Raw genomic sequence first — 23695 nt, 5'->3', positions numbered from 1 at the left:
TTCACTTCTCTGTTTTCTTTCACAGCGCCGTGCACCTTTTCATTGCTCTCGCTTTCAGAGCCTCCGCACGGCACACGACTCGACATCAGGAAGCACATTGAAGTGAAAGCAGGAAGCGCTGCGACATGCACTGTGCAGATCCCGCCACACTAAGAGGTGAGTGGGTCTGTTCGATGCACAAAGAACGCTTTGAAAGCATCAAAGGCAAATCATTCCGAGTTGGTCGTTTGTCATTTCTGCTCCGTAAAGGAATCACAGCAGGCGTCGGCTTCCAGCACGGTGGGTCGGGACACGATGCCGGGGGTCGGAGAGAGCGATGTCTTCCTCGTTAGTATAGTGGTGATTATCCGCACCTGTCACGCGGGAGACTGGGGTACATCAGGACGCGCATTGAAGTGAAAGCAGGATGCGCTGCGACATGCACTGTGCAGATCCCGCCACACTAAGAGGTGAGTGGGTCTGTTCGATCACTGCGCTAGGCGAATCCCCAATCCCCTTTTGTGCGTGCCGACAAAGGAAGCCGGTCTGTTTCCGCCCGGTTTCGAACCGGGGACCTTTCGCGTGTGAGGCGAACGTGATAACCACTACACTACGGAAACGGTGGCAATCCCTGCCCAGCGGCCCAGCGCTGAGCTTCGCCAATGCGATTCAGCTGCTTCCAGTGCCTTTATTGGAGTGCGCTGATGGACCGTGCTCTCTCTCCAGAGACCAGCACGCCTGTCATGGACGGAGCAGGAAAGGCGGCGCCACATTCTACAGCCCTCTCCACGCAATCGACGAAATCGGGCTACTGAAGTGGAGAAAATCGCCTCTCCAGAAAGTGCAAATATCATCTTGGAGAGTATAAATCCTATTGCCGAAGGTCAGCCCTGTCTACCAGAGTAACCCTCCCACCTCCTGCAGGGATGATCAGCTCGTCTCACACGCGAGAAGTCTTCAGTTGGAAACAAGCGCCCCCTCTTCTCGCGCGATTTGCACGTTCGAGTGGTTTTAATGCGGCTCCTTCGTACACGGTGCTGATCTTTTGGAAAGCAGGAGGCAAAACTGACAGGTTCCCATACCGGGAGTCGATCCCAGGCCGCCCGGGTGAAAACCAGAAATCCTAACCGCTAGACCATATGGGAGCACACACCCCTGCTGTTCCGGGCATCATGCAAGCAAACTACATAAATATGAGAAAACGCGCAAGAGAGTTGTCACTCAGAGTGTCGAAGGGTCGATGTATACTGGGGCTCAGTTGAAATGCAACGTCAGGACTTTTCCGAATTAGATCACACGAAGAGAGCACAGCCTTTTCCGCCCTGCCACGTGGGTATCGGTAACTCGCCGTGATCGTATAGTGGTCAGTACTTTGCGTTGTGGCCGCAACAACCCCGGTTCGAATCCGGGTCACGGCAGAATAGGGGCGTCTGCTTTGACTACTTGCGCGAATGAAGGCAAAAAAAAGCCAATCGATGTGAACGAACGGCGCTTTACAGAGGAGTACTGCCTGACTGGATCGTTGATGAACGACAGAGGCCACTCTGACCTCTTCTCGGTTTTCTTCAATGACTTACTAAGGATCTTCTTCACATTCGCCCATGCAGGGGAAGCCAGTTACACCAAAGCAAACGCAGGAAAGTGCATTTCAAGCAGAGACCAGGAGGGACTTGTTTACACCGAGAGTGGTCGGAGAATGGAACAATGCGCCCAGCCCTGTTGCTGGAGCCGATTCTTGATGAGATCTTGGGCTCACTAAGAGGCCCCCGCTGGATGCTAATCTTTCTGTTGTTGTTGCAGGTCCTGCGCTGCTTTTGAGCCGACAGAGCTCGTCCTGGTCTGTCGGCACAGCCCAATTGCAAATGATCGGCTCCGCGTACAGAAGGAACGTGCGTTTGGTACAAGAGTGCATGAAGGCACCGGAAATACATTGGGAACAAATGACCGGTCGCTCAAGACCTCTGTGAAGTACAGGAGCGTGCAAAAAGAGGCTGTTTCCACCCGGTCTCGAACCGGGGACCTTTCGCGTGTGAGGCGAACGAGATAGCCGCTACACTACGGAAACCTGCAAGGACCGCTGCTGGTGTCTCGCTTGCGTTTCGGGCTGAGAAAGGGAAGCGTCACTTTAGGCAGGGGGCGCTGGAGAGAGGAACAAAGGGCGCGATGAAACAAAATGCCGAAACCCGGGATCAAACCAGGGACTTTTAGATCTTCAGTCTAACGCTCTCCCAACTGACCTATTTCGGCAGTGCGCAGAGCCCACAGCCACCTGCTCCAGCCTTCCTGTGTTGCGGCATGAGCGCACCAAGAGGAGCGGGAGAGTGTTGCAGGAACGTCACTCAGAAGGAAAGCCACCCAGCTGTGCCCTCTGAGCTCTGTCCAGCGCATCTTCCTCGCATGGACTCCTGCCTGCGAGGGGCAGGAAACAATTAGCAAGAACAGAGCAGCACCCCATGGGTGTCTCATGACCACACCTTAGGTTGTGACACGTGCAGGTGTGAGGGGTTGCCGGGCTACTCTGGAGCAGAGCTTGGGAGGAGGGGGGGCGGGAAAGCAGACAAAGAGGTGACACCTCAAGGTCTGCACGATCACAGCTCTCCGCCGCCCCAGGCTTCCGCTCGATAAGCTACTGGACACACCCGCCCCTCCTCACACAGACCGTGGAAAAGCCCCCGAGTGGGAGGGCTCTCTCTTCCTCCCAGGAGCTCTTGGACGCACAGACAGAGCGCGGGGAGCCGCCGCCTGCAAACACGGCTCCAGGCAGGACTCCACTCCGCAGGAGCCGCAGAGCAGAGGAGATGGGGGCAGCTTAGCTCCTGTGCAGAGACCTGAGCTGTTGTTGCTGCGGACGCTGTCTTTTCTGTTCTCGGGGTAGGAGTGAATGTTGAGTTGCCCTTAGAAATGAAGCAGAGCACTTCAACGGCACGGGTGTGTGTGTGTGCGTGCGCCCTGGTGATTCTGGGAGACAGATCGAACCTGGGCTAAAAGAGAGGGGGCTTAGCCCTCTTCCATTTGCTAGTTCAGAGTTGTACAACCCATCTGTATCTGCTAGGCGGCGCAGTCGTCGTGCACAAAGAACGCTTTGAAAAGCGTCAAAAGCAAGTCATTCCGAGTTGGTCGTTTGTGTTTTCCGTTCAGACGCGAAATGCTGACATGATCTCTCGGCTCCTCGGTTGTCATTTCTGTTCCGTAAAGGAATCACAGCACGCGTCGCCTTCCAGCACGCTGGGTCGGGACACGATGCCGAGGATCGGAGAGTGCGGTGTCTTCCTCGTTAGTATAGTGGCAAGTATCCCCGCCTGTCACGCGGGAGACCAGGGTTCGATTCCCTGACGGGGAGTAGAAAGCTTTTCTTTTACCTCCTTAGAGAAAGGACTGCCTTTCACTTCTCTGTTTTCTTTCACAGCGCCGTGCACCTTTTCATTGCTCTCGCTTTCAGAGCCTCCGCACGGCACACGACTCGACATCAGGAAGCACATTGAAGTGAAAGCAGGAAGCGCTGCGACATGCACTGTGCAGATCCCGCCACACTAAGAGGTGAGTGGGTCTGTTCGATGCACAAAGAACGCTTTGAAAGCATCAAAGGCAAATCATTCCGAGTTGGTCGTTTGTCATTTCTGCTCCGTAAAGGAATCACAGCAGGCGTCGGCTTCCAGCACGGTGGGTCGGGACACGATGCCGGGGGTCGGAGAGAGCGATGTCTTCCTCGTTAGTATAGTGGTGATTATCCGCACCTGTCACGCGGGAGACTGGGGTACATCAGGACGCGCATTGAAGTGAAAGCAGGATGCGCTGCGACATGCACTGTGCAGATCCCGCCACACTAAGAGGTGAGTGGGTCTGTTCGATCACTGCGCTAGGCGAATCCCCAATCCCCTTTTGTGCGTGCCGACAAAGGAAGCCGGTCTGTTTCCGCCCGGTTTCGAACCGGGGACCTTTCGCGTGTGAGGCGAACGTGATAACCACTACACTACGGAAACGGTGGCAATCCCTGCCCAGCGGCCCAGCGCTGAGCTTCGCCAATGCGATTCAGCTGCTTCCAGTGCCTTTATTGGAGTGCGCTGATGGACCGTGCTCTCTCTCCAGAGACCAGCACGCCTGTCATGGACGGAGCAGGAAAGGCGGCGCCACATTCTACAGCCCTCTCCACGCAATCGACGAAATCGGGCTACTGAAGTGGAGAAAATCGCCTCTCCAGAAAGTGCAAATATCATCTTGGAGAGTATAAATCCTATTGCCGAAGGTCAGCCCTATCTACCAGAGTAACCCTCCCACCTCCTGCAGGGATGATCAGCTCGTCTCACACGCGAGAAGTCTTCGGTTGGAAACAAGCGCCCCCTCTTCTCGCGCGTTTTGCACGTTCGAGTGGTTTTAATGCGGCTCCTTCGTACACGGTGCTGATCTTTTGGAAAGCAGGAGGCAAAACTGACACGTTCCCATACCGGGAGTCGAACCCGGGCCGCCTGGGTGAAAACCAGGAATCCTAACCGCTAGACCATATGGGAGCACACACCCCTGCTGTTCCGGGCATCATGCAAGCAAACTACATAAATATGAGAAAACGCGCAAGAGAGTTGTCACTCAGAGTGTCGAAGGGTCGATGTATACTGGGGCTCAGTTGAAATGCAACGTCAGGACTTTTCCGAATTAGGTCACACGAAGAGAGCACAGCCTTTTCCGGCCTGCCACGTGGGTATCGGTAACTCGCCGTGATCGTATAGTGGTCAGTACTTTGCGTTGTGGCCGCAACAACCCCGGTTCGAATCCGGGTCACGGCAGAATAGGGGCGTCTGCTTTGACTACTTGCGCGAATGAAGGCAAAAAAAAGCCAATCGATGTGAACGAACGGCGCTTTACAGAGGAGTACTGCCTGACTGGATCGTTGATGAACGACAGAGGCCACTCTGACCTCTTCTCGGTTTTCTTCAATGACTTACTAAGGATCTTCTTCACATTCGCCCATGCAGGGGAAGCCAGTTACCCCAAAGCAAACGCAGGAAAGTGCATTTCAAGCAGAGACCAGGAGGGACTTGTTTACACCGAGAGTGGTCGGAGAATGGAACAATGCGCCCAGCCCTGTTGCTGGAGCCGATTCTTGATGAGATCTTGGGCTCACTAAGAGGCCCCCGCTGGATGCTAATCTTTCTGTTGTTGTTGCAGGTCCTGCGCTGCTTTTGAGCCGACAGAGCTCGTCCTGGTCTGTCGGCACAGCCCAATTGCAAATGATCGGCTCCGCGTACAGAAGGAACGTGCGTTTGGTACAAGAGTGCATGAAGGCACCGGAAATACATTGGGAACAAATGACCGGTCGCTCAAGACCTCTGTGAAGTACAGGAGCGTGCAAAAAGAGGCTGTTTCCGCCCGGTCCCGAACCGGGGACCTTTCGCGTGTGAGGCGAACGTGATAGCCGCTACACTACGGAAACCTGCAGGGACCGCTGCTGGTGTCTCGCTTGCGTTTCGGGCTGAGAAAGGGAAGCGTCACTTTAGGCAGGGGGCGCTGGAGAGAGGAACAAAGGGCGCGATGAAACAAAATGCCGAAACCCGGGATCAAACCAGGGACTTTTAGATCTTCAGTCTAACGCTCTCCCAACTGACCTATTTCGGCAGTGCGCAGAGCCCACAGCCACCTGCTCCAGCCTTCCTGTGTTGCGGCATGAGCGCACCAAGAGGAGCGGGAGAGTGTTGCAGGAACGTCACTCAGAAGGAAAGCCACCCAGCTGTGCCCTCTGAGCTCTGTCCAGCGCATCTTCCTCGCATGGACTCCTGCCTGCGACGGGCAGGAAACAATTAGCAAGAACAGAGCAGCACCCCATGGGTGTCTCATGACCACACCTTAGGTTGTGACACGTGCAGGTGTGAGGGGTTGCCGGGCTACTCTGGAGCAGAGCTTGGGCGGAGGGGGGGCGGGAAAGCAGACAAAGAGGTGACACCTCAAGGTCTGCACGATCACAGCTCTCCGCTGCCCCAGGCTTCCGCTCGATAAGCTACTGGACACACCCGCCCCTCCTCACACAGACCGTGGAAAAGCCCCCGAGTGGGAGGGCTCTCTCTTCCTCCCAGGAGCTCTTGGACGCACAGACAGAGCGCGGGGAGCCGCCGCCTGCAAACACGGCTCCAGGCAGGACTCCACTCCGCAGGAGCCGCAGAGCAGAGGAGATGGGGGCAGCTTAGCTCCTGTGCAGAGACCTGAGCTGTTGTTGCTGCGGACGCTGTCTTTTCTGTTCTCGGGGTAGGAGTGAATGTTGAGTTGCCCTTAGAAATGAAGCAGAGCACTTCAACGGCACGGGTGTGTGTGCGTGCGCCCTGGTGATTCTGGGAGACAGATCGAACCTGGGCTAAAAGAGAGGGGGCTTAGCCCTCTTCCATTTGCTAGTTCAGAGTTGTACAACCCATCTGTATCTGCTAGGCGGCGCAGTCGTCGTGCACAAAGAACGCTTTGAAAAGCGTCAAAAGCAAGTCATTCCGAGTTGGTCGTTTGTGTTTTCCGTTCAGACGCGAAATGCTGACATGATCTCTCGGCTCCTCGGTTGTCATTTCTGTTCCGTAAAGGAATCACAGCACGCGTCGCCTTCCAGCACGCTGGGTCGGGACACGATGCCGAGGATCGGAGAGTGCGGTGTCTTCCTCGTTAGTATAGTGGCAAGTATCCCCGCCTGTCACGCGGGAGACCAGGGTTCGGTTCCCTGACGGGGAGTAGAAAGCTTTTCTTTTACCTCCTTAGAGAAAGGACTGCCTTTCACTTCTCTGTTTTCTTTCACAGCGCCGTGCACCTTTTCATTGCTCTCGCTTTCAGAGCCTCCGCACGGCACACGACTCGACATCAGGAAGCACATTGAAGTGAAAGCAGGAAGCGCTGCGACATGCACTGTGCAGATCCCGCCACACTAAGAGGTGAGTGGGTCTGTTCGATGCACAAAGAACGCTTTGAAAGCATCAAAGGCAAATCATTCCGAGTTGGTCGTTTGTGTTTTCTGTTCAGACGCGAAATGCTGAAATGATCTCTCGGCTCCTCGGTTGTCATTTCTGCTCCGTAAAGGAATCACAGCAGGCGTCGGCTTCCAGCACGGTGGGTCGGGACACGATGCCGGGGGTCGGAGAGAGCGATGTCTTCCTCGTTAGTATAGTGGTGATTATCCGCACCTGTCACGCGGGAGACTGGGGTACATCAGGACGCGCATTGAAGTGAAAGCAGGATGCGCTGCGACATGCACTGTGCAGATCCCGCCACACTAAGAGGTGAGTGGGTCTGTTCGATCACTGCGCTAGGCGAATCCCCAATCCCCTTTTGTGCGTGCCGACAAAGGAAGCCGGTCTGTTTCCGCCCGGTTTCGAACCGGGGACCTTTCGCGTGTGAGGCGAACGTGATAACCACTACACTCCGGAAACGGTGGCAATCCCTGCCCAGCGGCCCAGCGCTGAGCTTCGCCAATGCGATTCAGCTGCTTCCAGTGCCTTTATTGGAGTGCGCTGATGGACCGTGCTCTCTCTCCAGAGACCAGCACGCCTGTCATGGACGGAGCAGGAAAGGCGGCGCCACATTCTACAGCCCTCTCCACGCAATCGACGAAATCGGGCTACTGAAGTGGAGAAAATCGCCTCTCCAGAAAGTGCAAATATCATCTTGGAGAGTATAAATCCTATTGCCGAAGGTCAGCCCTGTCTACCAGAGTAACCCTCCCACCTCCTGCAGCGATGATCAGCTCGTCTCACACGCGAGAAGTCTTCGGTTGGAAACAAGCGCCCCCTCTTCTCGCGCGTTTTGCACGTTCGAGTGGTTTTAATGCGGCTCCTTCGTACACGGTGCTGATCTTTTGGAAAGCAGGAGGCAAAACTGACACGTTCCCATACCGGGAGTCAAACCCGGGCTGCCTGGGTGAAAACCAGGAATCCTAACCGCTAGACCATATGGGAGCACACAACCCCGCTGTTCCGGGCATCATGCAAGCAAACTACATAAATATGAGAAAACACGCAAGAGAGTTGTCACTCAGAGTGTCGAACGGTCGATGTATACTGGGGCTCAGTTGAAATGCAACGTCAGGACTTTTCCGAATTAGGTCACACGAAGAGAGCACAGCCTTTTCCGCCGTACCATGTGTGTATCGGTAACTCGCCGTGACCGTATAGTGGTCTGTACTTTGCGTTGTGGCCGCAACAACCCCGGTTCGAATCCGGGTCACGGCAGAATAGGGGCGTCTGCTTTTACTACTTGCGCGAATGAAGGCAAAAAAAAGCCAATCGATGTGAACGAACGGCGCTTTACAGAGGAGTACTGCCTGACTGGATCGTTGATGAACGACAGAGGCCACTCCGACCTCTTCTCGGTTTTCTTCAACGACTTACTAAGGATCTTCTTCACATTCGCCCATGCAGGGGAAGCCAGTTACACCAAAGCAAACGCAGGAAAGTGCATTTCAAGCAGAGACCAGGAGGGACTTGTTTACACCGAGAGTGGTCGGAGAATGGAACAATGCGCCCAGCCCTGTTGCTGGAGCCGATTCTTGATGAGATCTTGGGCTCACTGGATGCTAATCTTTCTGTTGTTCTTGCAGGTCCTGCGCTGCTTTTGAGCCGACAGAGCTCGTCCTGGTCTGTCGGCACAGCCCAATTGCAAATGATCGGCTCCGCGTACAGAAGGAACGTGCGTTTGGTACAAGAGTGCATGAAGGCACCGGAAATACATTGGGAACAAATGACCGGTCGCTCAAGACCTCTGTGAAGTACAGGAGCGTGCAACAAGAGGCTGTTTCCGCCCGGTCTCGAACCGGGGACCTTTCGCGTGTTAGGCGAACGTGATAGCCGCTACACTACGGAAACCTGCAGGGACCGCTGCTGGTGTCTCGCTTGCGTTTCGGGCTGAGAAAGGGAAGCGTCACTTTAGGCAGGGGGCGCTGGAGAGAGGAACAAAGGGCGCGATGAAACAAAATGCCGAAACCCGGGATCGAACCAGGGACCTTTAGATCTTCAGTCTAACGCTCTCCCAACTGAGCTATTTCGGCAGTGCACAGAGCCCACAGCCACCTGCTCCAGCGGCATGAGCGCACCAAGAGGAGCGGGAGAGTGTTGCAGGAACGTCACTCAGAAGGAAAGCCACCCAGCTGCGCCCTCTGAGCTCTGTCCAGCGCATCTTCCTCGCATGGACTCCTGCCTGCGACGGGCAGGAAACAATTAGCAAGAACAGAACAGCACCCCATGGGTGTCTCATGACCACACCTTAGGTTGTGACACGTGCAGGTGTGAGGGGTTGCCGGGCTACTCTGGAGCAGAGCTTGGGCGGAGGGGGGGCGGGAAAGCAGACAAAGAGGTGACACCTCAAGGTCTGCACGATCACAGCTCTCCGCCGCCCCAGGCTTCCGCTCGATAAGCTACTGGACACACCCGCCCCTCCTCACACAGACCGTGGAAAAGCCCCCGAGTGGGAGGGCTCTCTCTTCCTCCCAGGAGCTCTTGGACACGACGCACAGACAGAGCGCGGGGAGCCGCCGCCTGCAAACACGGCTCCAGGCAGGACTCCACTCCACAGGAGCCGCAGAGCAGAGGAGATGGGGGCAGCTTAGTTCCTGTGCAGAGACCTGAGCTGTTGTTGCTGCGGACGCTGTCTTTTCTGTTCTCGGGGTAGGAGTGAATGTTGAGTTGCCCTTAGAAATGAAGCAGAGCACTTCAACGGCACGGGTGTGTGTGTGTGCGTGCGCCCTGGTGATTCTGGGAGACAGATCGAACCTGGGCTAAAAGAGAGGGGGCTTAGCCCTCTTCCATTTGCTAGTTCAGAGTTGTACAACCCATTTGTATCTGCTAGGCGGCGCAGTCATCGTGCACAAAGAACGCTTTGAAAAGCGTCAAAAGCAAGTCATTCCGAGTTGGTCGTTTGTGTTTTCCGTTCAGACGCGAAATGCTGAAATGATCTCTCGGCTCCTCGGTTGTCATTTCTGCTCCGTAAAGGAATCACAGCACGCGTCGCCTTCCAGCACGCTGGGTCGGGACACGATGCCGGGGATCGAAGGGTGTGATGTCTTCCTCGTTAGTATAGTGGCGAGTATCCTTGCCTGTCACGCGTGAGACCGGGGTTCGATTCCCCGACGGGGAGTAGAAAGCTTTTCTTTTACCTCCTTAGAGAAAGGACTGCCTTTCACTTCTCTGTTTTCTTTCACAGCGTCGTGCACCTTTTCATTGCTCTCGCTTTCAGAGCCTCCGCACGGCACACGACTCGACATCAGAAAGCACATTGAAGTGAAAGCAGGAAGCGCTGCGACATGCACTGTGCAGATCCCGCCACACTAAGAGGTGAGTGGGTCTGTTCGATGCACAAAGAACGCTTTGATAAGCGTCAAAGGCAAGTCATTCCGAGTTGGTCGTTTGTGTTTTCTGTTCAGACGCGAAATGCTGAAATGATCTCTCGGCTCCTCGGTTGTCATTTCTGCTCCGTAAAGGAATCACAGCACGCGTCGGCTTCCAGCACGGTGGGTCGGGACACGATGCCGGGGGTCGAAGGGTGCGATGTCTTCCTCGTTAGTATAGTGGTGATTATCCCCACCTGTCACGCGGGAGACTGGGGTACATCAGGACGCGCATTGGAGTGAAAGCAGGATGCGCTGCGACATGCACTGTGCAGATCCCGCCACACTAAGAGGTGAGTGGGTCTGTGCGATCACAGCGCTAGGCGAATCCCCAATCCCCTTTTGTGCGTGGCGACAAAAGAAGCCGGTCTGTTTCCGCCCAGTTTCGAACCATTGACTTTTCGCGTGGGAGGCAAACGTGATAACCACTACACTACGGAAACGGTAGCAAGCCCTTCCCAGTGGCCCAGTGCTGAGCTTCGCCAATGCGATTCAGCTGCTTCCAGTGCCTTTATTGGAGTGCGCTGATGGACCGTGCTCTCTCTCCAGAGACCAGCACGCCTGTCATGGACGGAGCAGGAAAAGCGGCGCCACATTCTACAGCCCTCTCCACGCAATCGACGAAATCGGGCTACTGAAGTGGAGAAAATCGCCTCTCCAGAAAGTGCAAATATCATCTTGGAGAGTATAAATCCTATTGCCGAAGGTCAGCCCTGTCTACCAGAGTAACCCTCCCACCTCCTGCAGCGATGATCAGCTCGTCTCACACGCGAGAAGTCTTCGGTTGGAAACAAGCGCCCCCTCTTCTCGCGCGTTTTGCACGTTCGAGTGGTTTTAATGCGGCTCCTTCGTACATGGTGCTGATCTTTTGGAAAGCAGGAGGCAAAACTGACACGTTCCCATACCGGGAGTCAAACCCGGGCCGCCTGGGTGAAAACCAGGAATCCTAACCGCTAGACCATATGGGAGCACACAACCCCGCTGTTCCGGGCATCATGCAAGCAAACTACATAAATATGAGAAAACACGCAAGAGAGTTGTCACTCAGAGTGTCGAAGGGTCGATGTATACTGGGGCTCAGTTGAAATGCAACGTCAGGACTTTTCCGAATTAGGTCACACGAAGAGAGCACAGCCTTTTCCGCCCTGCCACGTGGGTATCGGTAACTCGCCGTGATCGTATAGTGGTCAGTACTTTGCGTTGTGGCCGCAACAACCCCGGTTCGAATCCGGGTCACGGCAGAATAGGGGCGTCTGCTTTGACTACTTGCGCGAATGAAGGCAAAAAAAAGCCAATCGATGTGAACGAACGGCGCTTTACAGAGGAGTACTGCCTGACTGGATCGTTGATGAACGACAGAGGCCACTCTGACCTCTTCTCGGTTTTCTTCAATGACTTACTAAGGATCTTCTTCACATTCGCCCATGCAGGGGAAGCCAGTTACACCAAAGCAAACGCAGGAAAGTGCATTTCAAGCAGAGACCAGGAGGGACTTGTTTACACCGAGAGTGGTCGGAGAATGGAACAATGCGCCCAGCCCTGTTGCTGGAGCCGATTCTTGATGAGATCTTGGGCTCACTAAGAGGCCCCCGCTGGATGCTAATCTTTCTGTTGTTGTTGCAGGTCCTGCGCTGCTTTTGAGCCGACAGAGCTCGTCCTGGTCTGTCGGCACAGCCCAATTGCAAATGATCGGCTCCGCGTACAGAAGGAACGTGCGTTTGGTACAAGAGTGCATGAAGGCACCGGAAATACATTGGGAACAAATGACCGGTCGCTCAAGACCTCTGTGAAGTACAGGAGCGTGCAAAAAGAGGCTGTTTCCACCCGGTCTCGAACCGGGGACCTTTCGCGTGTGAGGCGAACGAGATAGCCGCTACACTACGGAAACCTGCAAGGACCGCTGCTGGTGTCTCGCTTGCGTTTCGGGCTGAGAAAGGGAAGCGTCACTTTAGGCAGGGGGCGCTGGAGAGAGGAACAAAGGGCGCGATGAAACAAAATGCCGAAACCCGGGATCAAACCAGGGACTTTTAGATCTTCAGTCTAACGCTCTCCCAACTGACCTATTTCGGCAGTGCGCAGAGCCCACAGCCACCTGCTCCAGCCTTCCTGTGTTGCGGCATGAGCGCACCAAGAGGAGCGGGAGAGTGTTGCAGGAACGTCACTCAGAAGGAAAGCCACCCAGCTGTGCCCTCTGAGCTCTGTCCAGCGCATCTTCCTCGCATGGACTCCTGCCTGCGAGGGGCAGGAAACAATTAGCAAGAACAGAGCAGCACCCCATGGGTGTCTCATGACCACACCTTAGGTTGTGACACGTGCAGGTGTGAGGGGTTGCCGGGCTACTCTGGAGCAGAGCTTGGGAGGAGGGGGGGCGGGAAAGCAGACAAAGAGGTGACACCTCAAGGTCTGCACGATCACAGCTCTCCGCCGCCCCAGGCTTCCGCTCGATAAGCTACTGGACACACCCGCCCCTCCTCACACAGACCGTGGAAAAGCCCCCGAGTGGGAGGGCTCTCTCTTCCTCCCAGGAGCTCTTGGACGCACAGACAGAGCGCGGGGAGCCGCCGCCTGCAAACACGGCTCCAGGCAGGACTCCACTCCGCAGGAGCCGCAGAGCAGAGGAGATGGGGGCAGCTTAGCTCCTGTGCAGAGACCTGAGCTGTTGTTGCTGCGGACGCTGTCTTTTCTGTTCTCGGGGTAGGAGTGAATGTTGAGTTGCCCTTAGAAATGAAGCAGAGCACTTCAACGGCACGGGTGTGTGTGTGTGCGTGCGCCCTGGTGATTCTGGGAGACAGATCGAACCTGGGCTAAAAGAGAGGGGGCTTAGCCCTCTTCCATTTGCTAGTTCAGAGTTGTACAACCCATCTGTATCTGCTAGGCGGCGCAGTCGTCGTGCACAAAGAACGCTTTGAAAAGCGTCAAAAGCAAGTCATTCCGAGTTGGTCGTTTGTGTTTTCCGTTCAGACGCGAAATGCTGACATGATCTCTCGGCTCCTCGGTTGTCATTTCTGTTCCGTAAAGGAATCACAGCACGCGTCGCCTTCCAGCACGCTGGGTCGGGACACGATGCCGAGGATCGGAGAGTGCGGTGTCTTCCTCGTTAGTATAGTGGCAAGTATCCCCGCCTGTCACGCGGGAGACCAGGGTTCGATTCCCTGACGGGGAGTAGAAAGCTTTTCTTTTACCTCCTTAGAGAAAGGACTGCCTTTCACTTCTCTGTTTTCTTTCACAGCGCCGTGCACCTTTTCATTGCTCTCGCTTTCAGAGCCTCCGCACGGCACACGACTCGACATCAGGAAGCACATTGAAGTGAAAGCAGGAAGCGCTGCGACATGCACTGTGCAGATCCCGCCACACTAAGAGGTGAGTGGGTCTGTTCGATGCACAAAGAACGCTTTGAAAGCATCAAAGGCAAATCATTCCGAGTTGGTCGTTTGTGTTTTCTGTTCAGACGCGAAATGCTGAAATGATCTCTCGGCTCCTCGGTTGTCATTTCTGCTCCGTAAAGGAATCACAGCAGGCGTCGGCTTCCAGCACGGTGGGTCGGGACACGATGCCGGGGGTCGGAGAGAGCGATGTCTTCCTCGTTAGTATAGTGGTGATTATCCGCACCTGTCACGCGGGAGACTGGGGTACATCAGGACGCGCATTGAAGTGAAAGCAGGATGCGCTGCGACATGCACTGTGCAGATCCCGCCACACTAAGAGGTGAGTGGGTCTGTTCGATCACTGCGCTAGGCGAATCCCCAATCCCCTTTTGTGCGTGCCGACAAAGGAAGCCGGTCTGTTTCCGCCCGGTTTCAAACCGGGGACCTTTCGCGTGTGAGGCGAACGTGATAACCACTACACTACGGAAACGGTGGCAATCCCTGCCCAGCGGCCCAGCGCTGAGCTTCGCCAATGCGATTCAGCTGCTTCCAGTGCCTTTATTGGAGTGCGCTGATGGACCGTGCTCTCTCTCCAGAGACCAGCACGCCTGTCATGGACGGAGCAGGAAAGGCGGCGCCACATTCTACAGCCCTCTCCACGCAATCGACGAAATCGGGCTACTGAAGTGGAGAAAATCGCCTCTCCAGAAAGTGCAAATATCATCTTGGAGAGTATAAATCCTATTGCCGAAGGTCAGCCCTGTCTACCAGAGTAACCCTCCCACCTCCTGCAGGGATGATCAGCTCGTCTCACACGCGAGAAGTCTTCAGTTGGAAACAAGCGCCCCCTCTTCTCGCGCGATTTGCACGTTCGAGTGGTTTTAATGCGGCTCCTTCGTACACGGTGCTGATCTTTTGGAAAGCAGGAGGCAAAACTGACAGGTTCCCATACCGGGAGTCGATCCCAGGCCGCCCGGGTGAAAACCAGAAATCCTAACCGCTAGACCATATGGGAGCACACACCCCTGCTGTTCCGGGCATCATGCAAGCAAACTACATAAATATGAGAAAACGCGCAAGAGAGTTGTCACTCAGAGTGTCGAAGGGTCGATGTATACTGGGGCTCAGTTGAAATGCAACGTCAGGACTTTTCCGAATTAGATCACACGAAGAGAGCACAGCCTTTTCCGCCCTGCCACGTGGGTATCGGTAACTCGCCGTGATCGTATAGTGGTCAGTACTTTGCGTTGTGGCCGCAACAACCCCGGTTCGAATCCGGGTCACGGCAGAATAGGGGCGTCTGCTTTGACTACTTGCGCGAATGAAGGCAAAAAAAAGCCAATCGATGTGAACGAACGGCGCTTTACAGAGGAGTACTGCCTGACTGGATCGTTGATGAACGACAGAGGCCACTCTGACCTCTTCTCGGTTTTCTTCAATGACTTACTAAGGATCTTCTTCACATTCGCCCATGCAGGGGAAGCCAGTTACACCAAAGCAAACGCAGGAAAGTGCATTTCAAGCAGAGACCAGGAGGGACTTGTTTACACCGAGAGTGGTCGGAGAATGGAACAATGCGCCCAGCCCTGTTGCTGGAGCCGATTCTTGATGAGATCTTGGGCTCACTAAGAGGCCCCCGCTGGATGCTAATCTTTCTGTTGTTGTTGCAGGTCCTGCGCTGCTTTTGAGCCGACAGAGCTCGTCCTGGTCTGTCGGCACAGCCCAATTGCAAATGATCGGCTCCGCGTACAGAAGGAACGTGCGTTTGGTACAAGAGTGCATGAAGGCACCGGAAATACATTGGGAACAAATGACCGGTCGCTCAAGACCTCTGTGAAGTACAGGAGCGTGCAAAAAGAGGCTGTTTCCACCCGGTCTCGAACCGGGGACCTTTCGCGTGTGAGGCGAACGAGATAGCCGCTACACTACGGAAACCTGCAAGGACCGCTGCTGGTGTCTCGCTTGCGTTTCGGGCTGAGAAAGGGAAGCGTCACTTTAGGCAGGGGGCGCTGGAGAGAGGAACAAAGGGCGCGATGAAACAAAATGCCGAAACCCGGGATCAAACCAGGGACTTTTAGATCTTCAGTCTAACGCTCTCCCAACTGACCTATTTCGGCAGTGCGCAGAGCCCACAGCCACCTGCTCCAGCCTTCCTGTGTTGCGGCATGAGCGCACCAAGAGGAGCGGGAGAGTGTTGCAGGAACGTCACTCAGAAGGAAAGCCACCCAGCTGTGCCCTCTGAGCTCTGTCCAGCGCATCTTCCTCGCATGGACTCCTGCCTGCGAGGGGCAGGAAACAATTAGCAAGAACAGAGCAGCACCCCATGGGTGTCTCATGACCACACCTTAGGTTGTGACACGTGCAGGTGTGAGGGGTTGCCGGGCTACTCTGGAGCAGAGCTTGGGAGGAGGGGGGGCGGGAAAGCAGACAAAGAGGTGACACCTCAAGGTCTGCACGATCACAGCTCTCCGCCGCCCCAGGCTTCCGCTCGATAAGCTACTGGACACACCCGCCCCTCCTCACACAGACCGTGGAAAAGCCCCCGAGTGGGAGGGCTCTCTCTTCCTCCCAGGAGCTCTTGGACGCACAGACAGAGCGCGGGGAGCCGCCGCCTGCAAACACGGCTCCAGGCAGGACTCCACTCCGCAGGAGCCGCAGAGCAGAGGAGATGGGGGCAGCTTAGCTCCTGTGCAGAGACCTGAGCTGTTGTTGCTGCGGACGCTGTCTTTTCTGTTCTCGGGGTAGGAGTGAATGTTGAGTTGCCCTTAGAAATGAAGCAGAGCACTTCAACGGCACGGGTGTGTGTGTGTGCGTGCGCCCTGGTGATTCTGGGAGACAGATCGAACCTGGGCTAAAAGAGAGGGGGCTTAGCCCTCTTCCATTTGCTAGTTCAGAGTTGTACAACCCATCTGTATCTGCTAGGCGGCGCAGTCGTCGTGCACAAAGAACGCTTTGAAAAGCGTCAAAAGCAAGTCATTCCGAGTTGGTCGTTTGTGTTTTCCGTTCAGACGCGAAATGCTGACATGATCTCTCGGCTCCTCGGTTGTCATTTCTGTTCCGTAAAGGAATCACAGCACGCGTCGCCTTCCAGCACGCTGGGTCGGGACACGATGCCGAGGATCGGAGAGTGCGGTGTCTTCCTCGTTAGTATAGTGGCAAGTATCCCCGCCTGTCACGCGGGAGACCAGGGTTCGATTCCCTGACGGGGAGTAGAAAGCTTTTCTTTTACCTCCTTAGAGAAAGGACTGCCTTTCACTTCTCTGTTTTCTTTCACAGCGCCGTGCACCTTTTCATTGCTCTCGCTTTCAGAGCCTCCGCACGGCACACGACTCGACATCAGGAAGCACATTGAAGTGAAAGCAGGAAGCGCTGCGACATGCACTGTGCAGATCCCGCCACACTAAGAGGTGAGTGGGTCTGTTCGATGCACAAAGAACGCTTTGAAAGCATCAAAGGCAAATCATTCCGAGTTGGTCGTTTGTCATTTCTGCTCCGTAAAGGAATCACAGCAGGCGTCGGCTTCCAGCCGGTGGGTCGGGACACGATGCCGGGGGTCGGAGAGAGCGATGTCTTCCTCGTTAGTATAGTGGTGATTATCCGCACCTGTCACGCGGGAGACTGGGGTACATCAGGACGCGCATTGAAGTGAAAGCAGGATGCGCTGCGACATGCACTGTGCAGATCCCGCCACACTAAGAGGTGAGTGGGTCTGTTCGATCACTGCGCTAGGCGAATCCCCAATCCCCTTTTGTGCGTGCCGACAAAGGAAGCCGGTCTGTTTCCGCCCGGTTTCGAACCGGGGACCTTTCGCGTGTGAGGCGAACGTGATAACCACTACACTACGGAAACGGTGGCAATCCCTGCCCAGCGGCCCAGCGCTGAGCTTCGCCAATGCGATTCAGCTGCTTCCAGTGCCTTTATTGGAGTGCGCTGATGGACCGTGCTCTCTCTCCAGAGACCAGCACGCCTGTCATGGACGGAGCAGGAAAGGCGGCGCCACATTCTACAGCCCTCTCCACGCAATCGACGAAATCGGGCTACTGAAGTGGAGAAAATCGCCTCTCCAGAAAGTGCAAATATCATCTTGGAGAGTATAAATCCTATTGCCGAAGGTCAGCCCTGTCTACCAGAGTAACCCTCCCACCTCCTGCAGGGATGATCAGCTCGTCTCACACGCGAGAAGTCTTCGGTTGGAAACAAGCGCCCCCTCTTCTCGCGCGATTTGCACGTTCGAGTGGTTTTAATGCGGCTCCTTCGTACACGGTGCTGATCTTTTGGAAAGCAGGAGGCAAAACTGACAGTTTCCCATACCGGGAGTCGATCCCAGGCCGCCCGGGTGAAAACCAGAAATCCTAACCGCTAGACCATATGGGAGCACACACCCCTGCTGTTCCGGGCATCATGCAAGCAAACTACATAAATATGAGAAAACGCGCAAGAGAGTTGTCACTCAGAGTGTCGAAGGGTCGATGTATACTGGGGCTCAGTTGAAATGCAACGTCAGGACTTTTCCGAATTAGATCACACGAAGAGAGCACAGCCTTTTCCGGCCTGCCACGTGGGTATCGGTAACTCGCCGTGATCGTATAGTGGTCAGTACTTTGCGTTGTGGCCGCAACAACCCCGGTTCGAATCCGGGTCACGGCAGAATAGGGGCGTCTGCTTTGACTACTTGCGCGAATGAAGGCAAAAAAAAGCCAATCGATGTGAACGAACGGCGCTTTACAGAGGAGTACTGCCTGACTGGATCGTTGATGAACGACAGAGGCCACTCTGACCTCTTCTCGGTTTTCTTCAATGACTTACTAAGGATCTTCTTCACATTCGCCCATGCAGGGGAAGCCAGTTACACCAAAGCAAACGCAGGAAAGTGCATTTCAAGCAGAGACCAGGAGGGACTTGTTTACACCGAGAGTGGTCGGAGAATGGAACAATGCGCCCAGCCCTGTTGCTGGAGCCGATTCTTGATGAGATCTTGGGCTCACTAAGAGGCCCCCGCTGGATGCTAATCTTTCTGTTGTTGTTGCAGGTCCTGCGCTGCTTTTGAGCCGACAGAGCTCGTCCTGGTCTGTCGGCACAGCCCAATTGCAAATGATCGGCTCCGCGTACAGAAGGAACGTGCGTTTGGTACAAGAGTGCATGAAGGCACCGGAAATACATTGGGAACAAATGACCGGTCGCTCAAGACCTCTGTGAAGTACAGGAGCGTGCAAAAAGAGGCTGTTTCCACCCGGTCTCGAACCGGGGACCTTTCGCGTGTGAGGCGAACGAGATAGCCGCTACACTACGGAAACCTGCAAGGACCGCTGCTGGTGTCTCGCTTGCGTTTCGGGCTGAGAAAGGGAAGCGTCACTTTAGGCAGGGGGCGCTGGAGAGAGGAACAAAGGGCGCGATGAAACAAAATGCCGAAACCCGGGATCAAACCAGGGACTTTTAGATCTTCAGTCTAACGCTCTCCCAACTGACCTATTTCGGCAGTGCGCAGAGCCCACAGCCACCTGCTCCAGCCTTCCTGTGTTGCGGCATGAGCGCACCAAGAGGAGCGGGAGAGTGTTGCAGGAACGTCACTCAGAAGGAAAGCCACCCAGCTGTGCCCTCTGAGCTCTGTCCAGCGCATCTTCCTCGCATGGACTCCTGCCTGCGAGGGGCAGGAAACAATTAGCAAGAACAGAGCAGCACCCCATGGGTGTCTCATGACCACACCTTAGGTTGTGACACGTGCAGGTGTGAGGGGTTGCCGGGCTACTCTGGAGCAGAGCTTGGGCGGAGGGGGGGCGGGAAAGCAGACAAAGAGGTGACACCTCAAGGTCTGCACGATCACAGCTCTCCGCCGCCCCAGGCTTCCGCTCGATAAGCTACTGGACACACCCGCCCCTCCTCACACAGACCGTGGAAAAGCCCCCGAGTGGGAGGGCTCTCTCTTCCTCCCAGGAGCTCTTGGACGCACAGACAGAGCGCGGGGAGCCGCCGCCTGCAAACACGGCTCCAGGCAGGACTCCACTCCGCAGGAGCCGCAGAGCAGAGGAGATGGGGGCAGCTTAGCTCCTGTGCAGAGACCTGAGCTGTTGTTGCTGCGGACGCTGTCTTTTCTGTTCTCGGGGTAGGAGTGAATGTTGAGTTGCCCTTAGAAATGAAGCAGAGCACTTCAACGGCACGGGTGTGTGTGTGTGCGTGCGCCCTGGTGATTCTGGGAGACAGATCGAACCTGGGCTAAAAGAGAGGGGGCTTAGCCCTCTTCCATTTGCTAGTTCAGAGTTGTACAACCCATCTGTATCTGCTAGGCGGCGCAGTCGTCGTGCACAAAGAACGCTTTGAAAAGCGTCAAAAGCAAGTCATTCCGAGTTGGTCGTTTGTGTTTTCCGTTCAGACGCGAAATGCTGACATGATCTCTCGGCTCCTCGGTTGTCATTTCTGTTCCGTAAAGGAATCACAGCACGCGTCGCCTTCCAGCACGCTGGGTCGGGACACGATGCCGAGGATCGGAGAGTGCGGTGTCTTCCTCGTTAGTATAGTGGCAAGTATCCCCGCCTGTCACGCGGGAGACCAGGGTTCGATTCCCTGACGGGGAGTAGAAAGCTTTTCTTTTACCTCCTTAGAGAAAGGACTGCCTTTCACTTCTCTGTTTTCTTTCACAGCGCCGTGCACCTTTTCATTGCTCTCGCTTTCAGAGCCTCCGCACGGCACACGACTCGACATCAGGAAGCACATTGAAGTGAAAGCAGGAAGCGCTGCGACATGCACTGTGCAGATCCCGCCACACTAAGAGGTGAGTGGGTCTGTTCGACGCACAAAGAACGCTTTGAAAGCATCAAAGGCAAATCATTCCGAGTTGGTCGTTTGTGTTTTCTGTTCAGACGCGAAATGCTGAAATGATCTCTCGGCTCCTCGGTTGTCATTTCTGCTCCGTAAAGGAATCACAGCAGGCGTCGGCTTCCAGCACGGTGGGTCGGGACACGATGCCGGGGGTCGGAGAGAGCGATGTCTTCCTCGTTAGTATAGTGGTGATTATCCGCACCTGTCACGCGGGAGACTGGGGTACATCAGGACGCGCATTGAAGTGAAAGCAGGATGCGCTGCGACATGCACTGTGCAGATCCCGCCACACTAAGAGGTGAGTGGGTCTGTTCGATCACTGCGCTAGGCGAATCCCCAATCCCCTTTTGTGCGTGCCGACAAAGGAAGCCGGTCTGTTTCCGCCCGGTTTCGAACCGGGGACTTTTCGCGTGTGAGGCGAACGTGATAACCACTACACTACGGAAACGGTGGCAATCCCTGCCCAGCGGCCCAGCGCTGAGCTTCGCCAATGCGATTCAGCTGCTTCCAGTGCCTTTATTGGAGTGCGCTGATGGACCGTGCTCTCTCTCCAGAGACCAGCACGCCTGTCATGGACGGAGCAGGAAAGGCGGCGCCACATTCTACAGCCCTCTCCACGCAATCGACGAAATCGGGCTACTGAAGTGGAGAAAATCGCCTCTCCAGAAAGTGCAAATATCATCTTGGAGAGTATAAATCCTATTGCCGAAGGTCAGCCCTGTCTACCAGAGTAACCCTCCCACCTCCTGCAGGGATGATCAGCTCGTCTCACACGCGAGAAGTCTTCGGTTGGAAACAAGCGCCCCCTCTTCTCGCGCGTTTTGCACGTTCGAGTGGTTTTAATGCGGCTCCTTCGTACACGGTGCTGATCTTTTGGAAAGCAGGAGGCAAAACTGACACGTTCCCATACCGGGAGTCGAACCCGGGCCGCCTGGGTGAAAACCAGGAATCCTAACCGCTAGACCATATGGGAGCACACACCCCTGCTGTTCCGGGCATCATGCAAGCAAACTACATAAATATGAGAAAACGCGCAAGAGAGTTGTCACTCAGAGTGTCGAAGGGTCGATGTATACTGGGGCTCAGTTGAAATGCAACGTCAGGACTTTTCCGAATTAGGTCACACGAAGAGAGCACAGCCTTTTCCGGCCTGCCACGTGGGTATCGGTAACTCGCCGTGATCGTATAGTGGTCAGTACTTTGCGTTGTGGCCGCAACAACCCCGGTTCGAATCCGGGTCACGGCAGAATAGGGGCGTCTGCTTTGACTACTTGCGCGAATGAAGGCAAAAAAAAGCCAATCGATGTGAACGAACGGCGCTTTACAGAGGAGTACTGCCTGACTGGATCGTTGATGAACGACAGAGGCCACTCTGACCTCTTCTCGGTTTTCTTCAATGACTTACTAAGGATCTTCTTCACATTCGCCCATGCAGGGGAAGCCAGTTACACCAAAGCAAACGCAGGAAAGTGCATTTCAAGCAGAGACCAGGAGGGACTTGTTTACACCGAGAGTGGTCGGAGAATGGAACAATGCGCCCAGCCCTGTTGCTGGAGCCGATTCTTGATGAGATCTTGGGCTCACTAAGAGGCCCCCGCTGGATGCTAATCTTTCTGTTGTTGTTGCAGGTCCTGCGCTGCTTTTGAGCCGACAGAGCTCGTCCTGGTCTGTCGGCACAGCCCAATTGCAAATGATCGGCTCCGCGTACAGAAGGAACGTGCGTTTGGTACAAGAGTGCATGAAGGCACCGGAAATACATTGGGAACAAATGACCGGTCGCTCAAGACCTCTGTGAAGTACAGGAGCGTGCAAAAAGAGGCTGTTTCCGCCCGGTCCCGAACCGGGGACCTTTCGCGTGTGAGGCGAACGTGATAGCCGCTACACTACGGAAACCTGCAGGGACCGCTGCTGGTGTCTCGCTTGCGTTTCGGGCTGAGAAAGGGAAGCGTCACTTTAGGCAGGGGGCGCTGGAGAGAGGAACAAAGGGCGCGATGAAACAAAATGCCGAAACCCGGGATCAAACCAGGGACTTTTAGATCTTCAGTCTAACGCTCTCCCAACTGACCTATTTCGGCAGTGCGCAGAGCCCACAGCCACCTGCTCCAGCCTTCCTGTGTTGCGGCATGAGCGCACCAAGAGGAGCGGGAGAGTGTTGCAGGAACGTCACTCAGAAGGAAAGCCACCCAGCTGTGCCCTCTGAGCTCTGTCCAGCGCATCTTCCTCGCATGGACTCCTGCCTGCGACGGGCAGGAAACAATTAGCAAGAACAGAGCAGCACCCCATGGGTGTCTCATGACCACACCTTAGGTTGTGACACGTGCAGGTGTGAGGGGTTGCCGGGCTACTCTGGAGCAGAGCTTGGGCGGAGGGGGGGCGGGAAAGCAGACAAAGAGGTGACACCTCAAGGTCTGCACGATCACAGCTCTCCGCCGCCCCAGGCTTCCGCTCGATAAGCTACTGGACACACCCGCCCCTCCTCACACAGACCGTGGAAAAGCCCCCGAGTGGGAGGGCTCTCTCTTCCTCCCAGGAGCTCTTGGACGCACAGACAGAGCGCGGGGAGCCGCCGCCTGCAAACACGGCTCCAGGCAGGACTCCACTCCGCAGGAGCCGCAGAGCAGAGGAGATGGGGGCAGCTTAGCTCCTGTGCAGAGACCTGAGCTGTTGTTGCTGCGGACGCTGTCTTTTCTGTTCTCGGGGTAGGAGTGAATGTTGAGTTGCCCTTAGAAATGAAGCAGAGCACTTCAACGGCACGGGTGTGTGTGCGTGCGCCCTGGTGATTCTGGGAGACAGATCGAACCTGGGCTAAAAGAGAGGGGGCTTAGCCCTCTTCCATTTGCTAGTTCAGAGTTGTACAACCCATCTGTATCTGCTAGGCGGCGCAGTCGTCGTGCACAAAGAACGCTTTGAAAAGCGTCAAAAGCAAGTCATTCCGAGTTGGTCGTTTGTGTTTTCCGTTCAGACGCGAAATGCTGACATGATCTCTCGGCTCCTCGGTTGTCATTTCTGTTCCGTAAAGGAATCACAGCACGCGTCGCCTTCCAGCACGCTGGGTCGGGACACGATGCCGAGGATCGGAGAGTGCGGTGTCTTCCTCGTTAGTATAGTGGCAAGTATCCCTGCCTGTCACGCGGGAGACCAGGGTTCGGTTCCCTGACGGGGAGTAGAAAGCTTTTCTTTTACCTCCTTAGAGAAAGGACTG

General features: G+C 55.3%; 14 non-coding genes across 14 annotated transcripts; 6 read left to right on the top strand and 8 right to left on the bottom strand.

Annotated features, from left to right (window-relative positions):
• Positions 1-526: 526 nt before the first annotated feature.
• Positions 527-599, bottom strand: trnav-cac (transfer RNA valine (anticodon CAC)). The gene has a single exon. It is a non-coding gene; the product is annotated as a tRNA-Val (tRNA).
• A 726-nt stretch (positions 600-1325) lies between these two features.
• Positions 1326-1397, top strand: trnah-gug (transfer RNA histidin (anticodon GUG)). Its single transcript has one exon. It is a non-coding gene; the product is annotated as a tRNA-His (tRNA).
• A 2489-nt stretch (positions 1398-3886) lies between these two features.
• On the bottom strand, positions 3887-3959 carry trnav-cac (transfer RNA valine (anticodon CAC)). The gene has a single exon. It is a non-coding gene; the product is annotated as a tRNA-Val (tRNA).
• Positions 3960-4412: 453 nt separating this feature from the next.
• Positions 4413-4484, bottom strand: trnae-uuc (transfer RNA glutamic acid (anticodon UUC)). Its single transcript has one exon. It is a non-coding gene; the product is annotated as a tRNA-Glu (tRNA).
• Positions 4485-4685: 201 nt separating this feature from the next.
• Positions 4686-4757, top strand: trnah-gug (transfer RNA histidin (anticodon GUG)). Its single transcript has one exon. It is a non-coding gene; the product is annotated as a tRNA-His (tRNA).
• A 3968-nt stretch (positions 4758-8725) lies between these two features.
• trnav-aac (transfer RNA valine (anticodon AAC)) lies at positions 8726-8798 on the bottom strand. The gene has a single exon. It is a non-coding gene; the product is annotated as a tRNA-Val (tRNA).
• A 109-nt stretch (positions 8799-8907) lies between these two features.
• Positions 8908-8980, bottom strand: trnaf-gaa (transfer RNA phenylalanine (anticodon GAA)). The gene has a single exon. It is a non-coding gene; the product is annotated as a tRNA-Phe (tRNA).
• Positions 8981-11484: 2504 nt separating this feature from the next.
• trnah-gug (transfer RNA histidin (anticodon GUG)) lies at positions 11485-11556 on the top strand. Its single transcript has one exon. It is a non-coding gene; the product is annotated as a tRNA-His (tRNA).
• Positions 11557-14097: 2541 nt separating this feature from the next.
• trnav-cac (transfer RNA valine (anticodon CAC)) lies at positions 14098-14170 on the bottom strand. The gene has a single exon. It is a non-coding gene; the product is annotated as a tRNA-Val (tRNA).
• Positions 14171-14896: 726 nt separating this feature from the next.
• On the top strand, positions 14897-14968 carry trnah-gug (transfer RNA histidin (anticodon GUG)). Its single transcript has one exon. It is a non-coding gene; the product is annotated as a tRNA-His (tRNA).
• Positions 14969-17456: 2488 nt separating this feature from the next.
• Positions 17457-17529, bottom strand: trnav-cac (transfer RNA valine (anticodon CAC)). Its single transcript has one exon. It is a non-coding gene; the product is annotated as a tRNA-Val (tRNA).
• A 726-nt stretch (positions 17530-18255) lies between these two features.
• Positions 18256-18327, top strand: trnah-gug (transfer RNA histidin (anticodon GUG)). The gene has a single exon. It is a non-coding gene; the product is annotated as a tRNA-His (tRNA).
• Positions 18328-21394: 3067 nt separating this feature from the next.
• Positions 21395-21466, bottom strand: trnae-uuc (transfer RNA glutamic acid (anticodon UUC)). The gene has a single exon. It is a non-coding gene; the product is annotated as a tRNA-Glu (tRNA).
• A 201-nt stretch (positions 21467-21667) lies between these two features.
• trnah-gug (transfer RNA histidin (anticodon GUG)) lies at positions 21668-21739 on the top strand. Its single transcript has one exon. It is a non-coding gene; the product is annotated as a tRNA-His (tRNA).
• The last annotated feature ends 1956 nt before the right edge of the window (positions 21740-23695 follow it).

This window comes from Atractosteus spatula, unplaced genomic scaffold, assembly GCF_055471065.1.
Source record: "Atractosteus spatula isolate fAtrSpa1 unplaced genomic scaffold, fAtrSpa1.hap1 Scaffold_30, whole genome shotgun sequence".
Taxonomy (NCBI): Eukaryota; Metazoa; Chordata; class Actinopteri; order Semionotiformes; family Lepisosteidae; genus Atractosteus; species Atractosteus spatula.
Note: the sequence above shows the minus strand (reverse complement) of the source record. Positions and strands in the feature narration are given on the sequence as shown.